The 12,757-nt window shown below is 48.5% G+C and overlaps 1 protein-coding gene across 1 annotated transcript in view; it reads left to right on the top strand.

Moving 5' to 3' along the window:
- Nucleotides 1-12,757, top strand: part of IRAG1 (inositol 1,4,5-triphosphate receptor associated 1) — a 248,099-nt gene that overhangs the window by 166,396 nt on the left and 68,946 nt on the right. The gene's annotated exons all lie outside the window — the stretch shown is intronic.

Genomic DNA, 12,757 nt, shown 5'->3' on the forward strand with positions numbered 1-12,757 from the left:
CAAGAATCCACGTGAGCAATGGCCTTTTCTCTGCAAAATAAAAAAGGGGGGGGGGGGCAACAAAACACAACCATAATACCGTAAATCACATTCCTCATAAAATTTACCCCCAAACCACACCCGTCAGACCAAAGACGTGCGAACGTATGACCTGAACCTCGAGGATTCCCAACGGCCTATCCTCTGCACCAACTCCTCCCCTAATCCCCTTCTGGCTGCCTTTGTCGCTGCCCCTATTCTGAACGAATGCCCTGAAAAATTCTCATCCGAGATTCCCCCTTGCTCCAAGCAGCGCTTAAACACCGTAATGAATTGATACCTAGATAAGAACGAACCATCCGCGTGCAATAACAACGGATCGTCCTCTGAAAAGAGCCCCTTGTAAATTGCTTAAAATATAATAAAGGGCACAGAGGAGAGCCGGGTACTTCAAAAAGAACAATCCTGCAACCTTTTCCCACCACATCCGTCTTTGAATGACGCAACCAGATAACCAACTTGTCCCCTTGCAAACCCACATCCCGGCCCAGCAGCCCTCCTCTAAGTTGCCGTGAGGGGCTGACTCGTTCACCCAATCGAAATGCTCCAAAGAACGCCAAGGAAAATGCCAGTTTGAACAGTACAGCCTCCGATGGATTGGAACAAACCTTCAGTAATTGTTCGCCCAAAGTCAATAAAATGACATAAGACACAGGGGGTCTCCCATCCAAAACCTTCCAACCTTTTCGCCACCCTTTCATTACCTGAAGGACCATAAACGATTTGGTTACATCACGCAGCCCTCTGAACTTAAAGCCGAATGCCAGACCGGACAGGAAATGATTAACTTTTGAAACTGACCAACCTGAATCCCATTTATGACCGAGGAGCAACAGCAATTTCTCATCCTCTGACGACCCCGACCCCATCGACGACACCCAATCCTCCCAAATGTTCCACGCCTTAACGTAGTGGGACCAAGTCCCTGCCGCTAGGGATCTAGATAATAACCCTCTTACAGCCCCAGAGGAAGATTCCACAAGTCATCTGGGCAGGCCACACGTAATAGATCCGCTTGAGGCACCACCTCCGGAAACCGATCCAACTATGAACAAGAAAGATTGTCAAAAACCAGTGTATTATTATCCAGTCGAAATTCAGCCGTGACCCATAAATTACACCTTAAACCTATCCACACCAGATGCTGCAATACTTTCAGCAACGCTGGATCCGACGATGACAATGAATTTACGGCTCTCACAGCCCCTTCGACTCCAAAACCAAAACAAATCTTTTTATTAGGGACCTCCGCTCCCCATAAGGATAATGCAATCGCGACTGGGAACACCAAACACAGCAACTGATTAGTAGATAAACCTTTTTCAACCCAAACTGGCAGCCATTGACATGCTAACCAACTCTCCTTGAAAAGCAAACGAAAACCCCAAACACCAACTGGACCAATCACGAAGCCCAGGACCTCCGCTGGCACCACTGGTGCAATCCATAATGACTTCCCATTGTAGGAGTCCAAGAAAAGTGACCAAACTTTTAAGTCATCTTTTACCGCTTTCCGAAGTCTAATGAAATGTGTCGGTGCTCGAACCCCTACCGTTGCTAAAGACAACCTTCGACAAAAAGCCCTGCCCATCGGCATGATCCGGCACGCAAAATTTAATTTCCCCAACAGTGATTGAATTTCCCGCAGGGGCACCTTCTTCAGCCCAATAACTCTTTTAACTTCCGTTCTCATGTCAATCAACTTGTCTTCCGGCAACCGACATTCCATCGCAACCGTATCAATCTCGATGCCCAAAAAACTGAGTGACGTTACTGGACCCACTGTCTTATCAGCTGCTAATGGAACACCGAACTTCTTCGACACACCTTCCATCGAATGGAGCAAAACCGAACAATCTGCGGAGCGCGTCGAACCAACAAACAAAAAGTCATCCAAATAGTGGATGCACGACCGGAGTCCAGAAACCTCCTTCACTGTCCACTCCAAAAATGTGCTGAACATCTCGAAATACGCACAAGACAGCGAACACCCCATTGGTAGGCAACGATCAACATAGAAACCCCCGTCCCAGAAACAACCTAGCAGATGCAAACTATCTGGATTTACGGGTAGCAAATGAAACGCAGCCTCGATATCAGTTTTTGCCAATAAAGCCCCCTGACCACAGTGTCTCACCTACTCCATAGCTGTATCAAATGACGTGTACAGAACGGAACACAGTTGCGGATCAATGCCGTCGTTAACAGATAAACCTTTTGGGAATGAAAGATGGTGGATCAACCTAAATTTGTTCGCCTCCTTCTTGGGGACCACTCCCAATGGGGAAACTCTCAGATTCTTCACTGGGAGGGATTGAAATGGACCAGCCATCCTCCCCAAAGACACTTCCTTGCTCAGCTTTTCAGTTACAACCTCAGGGAATTCATAAGCCGATTTTAAATTCTTAGTGGACAACTGCACCGTGACGTCCAAAAAAGGAATCGAAAAACCATCCATAAAACCATTGTGCAATGTCAATGCTGCTTCTCTATCCGGGTATTTACTTAGAAACCGCTCCATCTCTGCCAGACGCACTGGCGTCACTCCTTTTGTCAAACCCATCTGAACCTTTCTGTTTTCCTCCTCTAAAACATCTCGATGCCCCGTGATTACCCCCGCATGAAGAACATTCGTGTTTAAATTTAAATTTTTGTCCAAATCTACACGTCCCTTCATTGAAGGCAAAACACAGTCCCTTCTGCATGACCACCGAGTGCCCTGACTGTCCTGAGCCCCCGGTGCCACCGAGAAACGACTACGATCCCAGACCCGACCTAACTGGTGCCGTTACCCTCATCCATAAATAAATATCTTTATGATCCCATCGGATATTTGGACGAACTGCCTTTCGTTGCCGGAATTGCTCGTCATATCTAAGCCACCCTTGACCCCCATAAACCCTGTACGCTTCCCCGATGATGTCCAAATAACAGAACAGGGGGGCACAAGTTTCCGGTGACTTTTCTCCTATAACACTGGCAAAAATTGCAAACGCTTGTAGCCAGTTGGAGAAAGTACGTGGGATCAACCTGAACCTTCTCCTCTCCTCGTCCTTTTTTTTGGAATCGTCCCTACGGGCTTTATCCAAATTGAAACGTTCTAATGGGAGCAGCGAAAATATTTCAACGTACTCCCCTTTCCATATTTTTTCTTTTACTTCAGGTTTCAGATGAGCCCCTAGGGGCCCCTCGAAACAAACATATACCTCCCCCCTCGCCGCATCATCTACCCGTACTTCATCATCCTTATTCTTTCCTCCACTCTCCGGCGCCGTGAACACCTGTTGCGACACCTCACTGTCTCCTGCCGATAGCACTCCAGTAACCATTGAAGGTCCCTGTGGGGTACTTTGACCTGACCTAGAAACTTCCCTTAACCCGCCCGTCTGCATAACACCCCTATCCCGAACGTTACCCAGCCAAGCCGACAGTGGCGACGGTTCGCTCTGACCACCCCTCGATTCCCAAAGCCGCAACAAATCGCTCAAACCTTGCATTAAAATACCCGCGCCAAAGCTAACCCCCCCCTGCCGAAACCTCCCCTCTCCCCCCATCAATAATAGGAGCTAGTGATGGCACTAAGGATGGAAAAACGGCGCTCTCACCTAGCTGCCTGGGTGCTGTGTTCCCAGCAGCCGACGGTCCAGCATCCAGACGCGGTCCCATTGTTTGCGGTCCTTCGTGATGAAGCGGGCTCGTGGGTCGAGGATCCTCCATGCGCCCATCCTGGGAAAACGATGCACCTGCGGGTCCCGTGTAGTTGTCCCGGTCTGCGGCAATGCCCCTTGGCAGCACAGGGCACACAGCGGGCCTAGACTGCGTCGACGACCGGCCCCCTTGACTCTCACTGCCCCCCCTGCCCTCCATCCCCCTAGCAGCCTCCAATGCCCAAACTTCCCCTGGATGTCCCCCCCCCCAGCTTGATCCCCTGTTTTCCATGTGTGCTGCGGTGCCAGAGAGGCCGCATTCATTCTCTGCAGCAGCGGCAAGCAAGTGGGCGGAGCTATGGCGGCACCCCTCACTAACCGCTCTGCGCTCTGCGGCCTGTGATGCCGCAGCCTGTACAGACACTTCACCACGCTGAGCGAAGGGGCGGATGGGTGGCCCCCCCGCCGCTCCAGTACCTGGCTCCTGCTCCAACGTTGTGCCCGGTAAGTGGGCGGACCTTCCCTGCCGTGGACGCGATGGAGGCGCCCGCCGAGCAGGCCCCCGTCCGCTCCTCTGCGCCGCACTGTGCTGCTGAGCCGGGCCCGTTCCCGGCTGGGCTCCGGCTGCTCCCCCGCCTGGCTCCTGTGTAGCACTAGCTGCTCCAGATGAAGGGGAGGCCGACACCTCCCCCCGACGCAGGCCCCGCCGAGCTGTAGGATTCCTCCCGGCTGTTTGGCAGCGCGTATTGGTATTGTGATGCGCTGCGGCAGCCGGAGGGTCCCCGGAGGGGCTCCTCATGCGGCGCCGGGCCCTTGGGGTAACCTCTGGGCTTAGGCGCTCCGGAGGCCGAGACCTCCGAGGCCGGCGGCCTTCTGTTTGCGACCGCGACGGTTCAGTTCCTCCAACAGGCAGCAGGCCCTGCAAAGACGCCTGCAACCAGCCTGCTCCCCTAGATCTAGCCTCATCCCTCAGATGCTGTAATATTGCCTCAACCTCCATAGCTTGTATTGCTGCTAAGAGGGCACCAAAATGGTTGCTTCACCAAGATGGGTTTCCCCATTTATAACAGCCCCCCCCCCAACACCCCTTAAAACCCGCCTACTTTCCCACTAAACCAATCCATGAACCCCGATTTGAAACTAAATACCTCATTACTCCTGACTTTTACCCCCACCTTTCTGCTCACTCCCTATAGGCCCACTCAACCCTGTCATGTTGTCCTCCCTTAAAGGCCTGTGGCCCAGTACGTCCTCACTGGACAGGAGAAGTGGTACTGTGCAGTGTATAGTTACAGAATAATACAGATACTGAGAATTACACCCAGTATACAGGACAGGAGGAGTGGTACTGTGCAGTGTATATATATACAGAATAATACAGATACTGAGAATTACACCCAGTATTCAGGACAGGAGAAGTGGTACTGTGCAGTGTATATATACATAATAATACAGATACTGAGAATTACACCCAGTATACAGGACAGGAGAAGTGGTAATGTGCAGTGTATATATATACAGAACAGGGCAGTTTCTAGCCCAAAAATGACACAGGGCGAGAGTAGGAAATTTCTCCCCCCCCCCCCCCCCCCCCGGCACCGAAAATAATAAACATTATTTTTGTGGGCTTGAGTAATAAATAGAGAGCAGGCTTGTATCTTCCCTTTTTTTAATAAATTATAATTTGCCTTTAACTTATATAGAACTTGGGGAAAAGGGACAAGTATGCTAATTATTAACGGTGAGAACAAAGTTGTAGGTAAATAATATCTATTAATTATTTTGGAAACAGATCCTAAAAATTGTAGGTTGCAGATTTATGAGAAACTGACTCTTCTAGATTTAGCCGCTGCAAAAGCATTAATAGCTTCCGAATAATTCAGCTTTTCTGCCAGTTCATTTTCTAATTCCAGGTCACATTTACTAATCTCTTCTAAAAGGAGATTGGCGAGACTTTCCCCAGATGTATCAGTAGCAGGACGATAGCCAATAAAATGTTCCTTTATTGCTACGTGATCATCATCTATATCAACAAATCTTAAGGTGTATGACAACTGTTCAGTGTGACCTGCATCTTGTGTGCAGTCCAACATTATTGAAAAATACTTAGATCTTTTGGCTTTTTCTAGAATACATTTCTTCACCTGAGAGGCCATCAAGCAGATAATTTCATTTTGAATTAAATTTCCACAGTAATGTGTATGGATTTCCTGGGAAGTAATTCGTTTTAAATGATCTCTCATTACTGGTTCAAATTTTCCAAGAAGCTCTATAAGCCCAAGGAAATGTCCATTATTTGGTGTAAACAATGTATTTGACGATCCTCGAAAAGCTAAATTATTGGTTGCCAGGTATACAGTTACTGCCATAACTCTTTCCAACACTTCTCGCCTGGGTGAGGATGCCACCAGACTGCCAAAGATGAGGTAAGTCAGCTGGGCCCCCTCCCGGGTTTCATGCTGTGGGGCATGCCAAATCAGCATGCCCCAAGGGTGGTTGGGGGGGGGGCAGGTGTGGGGGTCCCCATCCAAAAAAAAAGGCTAGCCCAACCCATCCCATCCCTCAGACCCCCTCACCTGTTCAGTGTGTCAGTGCCCTCTGCCCTCTGAGTCTGAGCGCGCTCAGACTGCTAAATGGGGCTGCTGGGAAGGGAAGGACTAATCCATAGGCAGGGGGTGGGCATTTTTGCTATACTGCTACCACTGTCAGACTAGACTGCAGCCTGTCCTGTCCAGCATTGAAATTGGCAACAGCCAGGCAGCCTAGTCTGACAGTGATAGTGTGTGTGCTTAGCTCTTTGATCACTGTCTCAGGGAGCGCCCGTGCTCAGCCGAGAGCGCGGCGCCCCTGCTATCAGTGTGGGAGTGGCCGAGCTGCCTCATCCTGGCTGTTCATTCTCGCTGTTCATCCAGCGCGGAGCGGAGGTGAGTCATACCTCCCAACTTTTGAAGATGGGAAAGAGGGACAAAGTTTGCGGCGCGCTTTGCGCGCCGCGGCAAATTTTAGGCCACGCCTCTGACCACACCCATTCATAATTAGTCACACCCATATCCACATCCCAACCACACCCATTTAGCACTGCCGATCACACTGTTTCATATACAATAATTATAAACAAAAAAATATGGCCACACAGTGCCCCATACTGTATAATGGCCACACATGATGCTCCATACTGTATAATGAACACACATGACGCTCCATACTGTATAATGGCCACACATGATGCTCCATACTGTATAATGAACACACATGATGCTCCATACTGTATGACCGCAAATGATGCTCCATACTGTATAATGACCGCACATGATGCTCCAGACTGTATAATGACCGCACATGATGCTCCATACTGTATAATGACCCCACATGATGCTCCATACTGTATAATGACCGCACATGATGCTCCATACTGTATAATGACCGCACATGATGCTCCATACTGTATGACCGCAAATGATGCTCCATACTGTATAATGACCGCACATGATGCTCCAGACTGTATAATGACCGCACATGATGCTCCAGACTGTATAATGACCGCACATGATGCTCCAGACTGTATAATGACCGCACATGATGCTCCAGACTGTATAATGACCGCACATGATGCTCCAGACTGTATAATGACCGCACATGATGCTCCAGACTGTATAATGACCGCACATGATGCTCCATACTGTATAATGGCCGCACATGATGCTCCATACTGTATAATGGCCACACATGATGCTCCATACTGTATAATGGCCGCACATGATGCTCCATACTGTATAATGGCCACACATGATGCTCCATACTGTATAATGACCGCACATGATGCTCCATACTGTATAATGACCGCACATGATGCTCCATACTGTACAATGACCGCACATGATGCTCCATATTGTATAATGACCGCACATGATGCTCCATACTGTATAATGACCGCACATGATGCTCCATACTGTATAATGGCCACACATAATGCTCCATACTGTATAATGACCGCACATGATGCTCCATACTGTATAATGACCGCACATGATGCTCCATATTGTATAATGACCACACATGATGCTCCATACTGTATAATGACATACAGGCACGCAGCTCACACACAGGCACGCAGCTCACACGCACGCAGCTCACAAACACATGCAGCTTTGACACAAATGCATCACACACGCAGCCATCACACACACACGCAGCCATCACACACACACACACGCAGCCATCACACACACACACACGCAGCCATCACACACACACACGCAGCCATCACACACACACGCAGCCATCACACACACATGCAGCCATCACACACACACGCAGACATCACACACGCAGCCATCACACACACACACACACGCAGCCATCACACACACACGCAGCCATCACACACACGCAGCCATCACACACACACAGCCATCACACACACACAGCCATCACACACACACAGCCATCACACACACACAGCCATCACACACACACAGCCATCACACACACGCAGCCATCACACACACACAGCCATCACACACACACGCAGCCATCACACACACGCAGCCATCACACACACGCAGCCATCACACACACGCAGCCATCACACACACGCAGCCATCACACACACACACGCAGCCATCACACACACACGCAGCCATCACACACACAGCCATCACACACACACACGCAGCCATCACACACACACACACACGCGCAGCCATCACACATGCAGCCATCACACACACACGCAGCCATCACACACACACGCAGCCATCACACACACACACGCAGCCATCACACACACACGCAGCCATCACACACACACACGCAGCCATCACACACACACACACGCAGCCATCACACACACACGCAGCCATCACACACACACAGCCATCACACACACACACGCAGCCATCACACACACGCAGCCATCACACACACACACACGCAGCCATCACACACACACAGCCATCACACACACACACGCAGCCATCACACACACACACACACGCAGCCATCACACACACATGCAGCCATCACACACACACGCAGACATCACACACGCAGCCATCACACACACACACACACGCAGCCATCACACACACACGCAGCCATCACACACACGCAGCCATCACACACACACAGCCATCACACACACACAGCCATCACACACACACAGCCATCACACACACACAGCCATCACACACGCAGCCATCACACACACGCAGCCATCACACACACACAGCCATCACACACACACGCAGCCATCACACACACGCAGCCATCACACACACGCAGCCATCACACACACGCAGCCATCACACACACGCAGCCATCACACACACACACGCAGCCATCACACACACACGCAGCCATCACACACACAGCCATCACACACACACACGCAGCCATCACACACACACACACACGCGCAGCCATCACACATGCAGCCATCACACACACACGCAGCCATCACACACACACACGCAGCCATCACACACACACACGCAGCCATCACACACACACGCAGCCATCACACACACACACGCAGCCATCACACACACACACACGCAGCCATCACACACACACACACGCAGCCATCACACACACACAGCCATCACACACACACACGCAGCCATCACACACACGCAGCCATCACACACACACACACGCAGCCATCACACACACACAGCCATCACACACACACACGCAGCCATCACACACACGCAGCCATCACACACACACACACGCAGCCATCACACACACACAGCCATCACACACACACACCCAGCCATCACACACACACACACACGCAGCCATCACACACATCACACACACACAATCTCCTCTGTGATGCAGGGGCGGCTGATGTCCATGTGCAGCTCTCTGCTGAAGTCTTCAGTCTCCTGCTCACAGCTCTGCACTATCCCGGCACCTCCCCCGTCTCTCCTTCTCTGCCGGGATAGCAGCTAAGAGCAGAAGCCGGAGCTCCGTGCACACACAGCCAGAGGTAGTGAATCGCTGACCTTTCTTCTTGATTGCTGCAGGCTCTCTCCTTCAGCGTGGCAGCGCCGCACAGGGGGCGGGAGGGGGGGGGGGTGTTGCGCGGGCGGTCAGGAGGCAGCTTTTATATAAAAAAAAAAAAAAACAGGCTCTCTCTACGTCCCGGAAGTGGGCGGGGCTTCACCGGCGGCCGCAAATTCGGGATTTTAAATGCCCGAAGCGGGACAGCGGGACCCCGGTGCCAAAGCGGGACTGTCCCGCTGAAATCGGGACGGTTGGGAGGTATGTAATACTAATACAGATACTGAGAATTACACCCAGTATACAGGACAGGAGAAGTGGTACTGTGCAGTGTATATATACAGAATAATACAGATACTGAGAATTACACCCAGTATACAGGACAGGAGGAGTGGTACTGTGCAGTGTATATATACAGAATAATACAGATGCTGAGAATTACACCCAGTATACAGGACAGGAGGAGTGGTACTGTGCAGTGTATATATACAGAATAATACAGATACTGAGGATTACACCCAGTATACAGGACAGGAGGAGCGGTGCTGTACAGTGTATATATACAGTATACAGATACTGAGAATTACACCCAGTATACAGGACAGGAGACGTGGTACTGTGCAGTGTATATATACAGAATAATACAGATACTGAGAATTACACCCAGTATACAGGACAGGAGAAGTGGTACTGTGCAGTGTATATATACAGAATAATACAGATACTGAGAATTACACCCAGTATACAGGACAGGAGGAGTGGTACTGTGCAGTGTATATATACAGAATAATACAGATACTGAGAATTACACCCAGTATACAGGACAGGAGGAGTGGTACTGTGCAGTGTATATATACAGAATAATACAGATACTGAGAATTACACCAGTATACAGGACAGGAGGAGTGGTGCTGTGCAGTGTATATATACAGAATAATACAGATACTGAGAATTACACCCAGTATACAGGACAGGAGGAGTGGTACTGTGCAGTGTATATATACAGAATAATACAGATACTGAGAATTACACCCAGTATACAGGACAGGAGGAGTGGTGCTGTGCAGTGTATATATACAGAATAATACAGATACTGAGAATTACACCCAGTATACAGGACAGGAGAAGTGGTACTGTGCAGTGTGTATATACAGTATACAGATACTGAGAATTACACCCAGTATACAGGACAGGAGGAGTGGTACTGTGCAGTGTATATATACAGAATAATACAGATACTGAGAATTACACCCAGTATACAGGACAGGAGGAGTGGTACTGTGCAGTGTATATATACAGAATAATACAGATACTGAGAATTACACCAGTATACAGGACAGGAGGAGTGGTGCTGTGCAGTGTATATATACAGAATAATACAGATACTGAGAATTACACCCAGTATACAGGACAGGAGGAGTGGTACTGTGCAGTGTATATATACAGAATAATACAGATACTGAGAATTACACCCAGTATACAGGACAGGAGGAGTGGTACTGTGCAGTGTATATATACAGAATAATACAGATACTGAGAATTACACCCAGTATACAGGACAGGAGAAGTGGTGCTGTGCAGTGTATATATACAGAATAATACAGATACTGAGAATTACACCCAGTATACAGGACAGGAGAAGTGGTACTGTGCAGTGTATATACAGAATAATACAGATACTGAGAATTACACCCAGTATACAGGACAGGAGGAGTGGTACTGTGCAGTGTATATATATACAGAATAATACAGATACTGAGAATTACACCCAGTATACAGGACAGGAGAAGTGGTGCTGTGCAGTGTATATATACAGAATAATACAGATACTGAGAATTACACCCAGTATACAGGACAGGAGAAGTGGTACTGTGCAGTGTATATACAGAATAATACAGATACTGAGAATTACACCCAGTATACAGGACAGGAGAAGTGGTACTGTGCAGTGTATATACAGAATAATACAGATACTGAGAATTACACCCAGTATACAGGACAGGAGAAGTGGTACTGTGCAGTGTATATACAGAATAATACAGATACTGAGAATTACACCCAGTATACAGGACAGGAGAAGTGGTACTGTGCAGGGTATATATACAGTATACAGATACTGAGAATTACACCCAGTATACAGGACAGGAGGAGTGGTACTGTGCAGTGTATATATACAGAATAATACAGATACGAGAATTACACCCAGTATACAGGACAGGAGAAGTGGTACTGTGCAGTGTATATGTACAGAACAATACAGATACAGAGAATTACACCCAGTGTACAGGACAGGAGATATACATAAAGACTGATACAGATACTGAGGATTACATTCAATATACTATACAGAAGTGGTACTGTATCGTGTATGTGTATATATATATATATATATATATATATATATATATATATATATATATATATATATGGTAATGCAGAAGCTTTCACAACAGCGTGTTAAAGAGGCAGTGACCCAGGCTATCCCAATTTACACGTATTTATTTTGGGAACTTACAAAAATAACTCAAACTTTATCATCTGGTTCGCAGCCGGATAATCCGTAACAGTTCGTATCACATCTGTTGCCTTGGGCGACTGCACCGTTGTGTCATTCGTGGGTGCGTCAACAGCTCTGCCTTCTGTGGCCTGTGTTCAGACTCGTACTGCCCTTATCCTGCACAGAGCCTCCTGCTCTGCTTCATGCAATCCAAACACTGAAACACCCAAACCTTAACTGAAAGTTTAAAGGGACTCTGTCACCTGAATTTGGAGGGAACAATTTTCAGTCATATGGGCGGGGTTTTCGGGTGTTTGATTCACCCTTTCCTTACCCGCTGGCTGCATGCTGGCTGCAATATTGGATTGAAGTTCATTCTCTGTCCTCCGGAGTACATGCCTGCACAAGGACAAATGAGAATCGTGGCCATGGGCCATTCCCAAAACCAAGAACGGAGGGAGAGAACCGCCCCATTACCTTCCTGCAGATCTCTCCAAAAATAAAAGCCAAGTCAAGTCTTCTTAATTCTGACTTGGTCAAATAGTTTGACCAAATCCAATCTCTC

The sequence above is a fragment of the Ranitomeya variabilis genome, chromosome 2, assembly GCF_051348905.1.
Source record: "Ranitomeya variabilis isolate aRanVar5 chromosome 2, aRanVar5.hap1, whole genome shotgun sequence".
Taxonomy (NCBI): Eukaryota; Metazoa; Chordata; class Amphibia; order Anura; family Dendrobatidae; genus Ranitomeya; species Ranitomeya variabilis.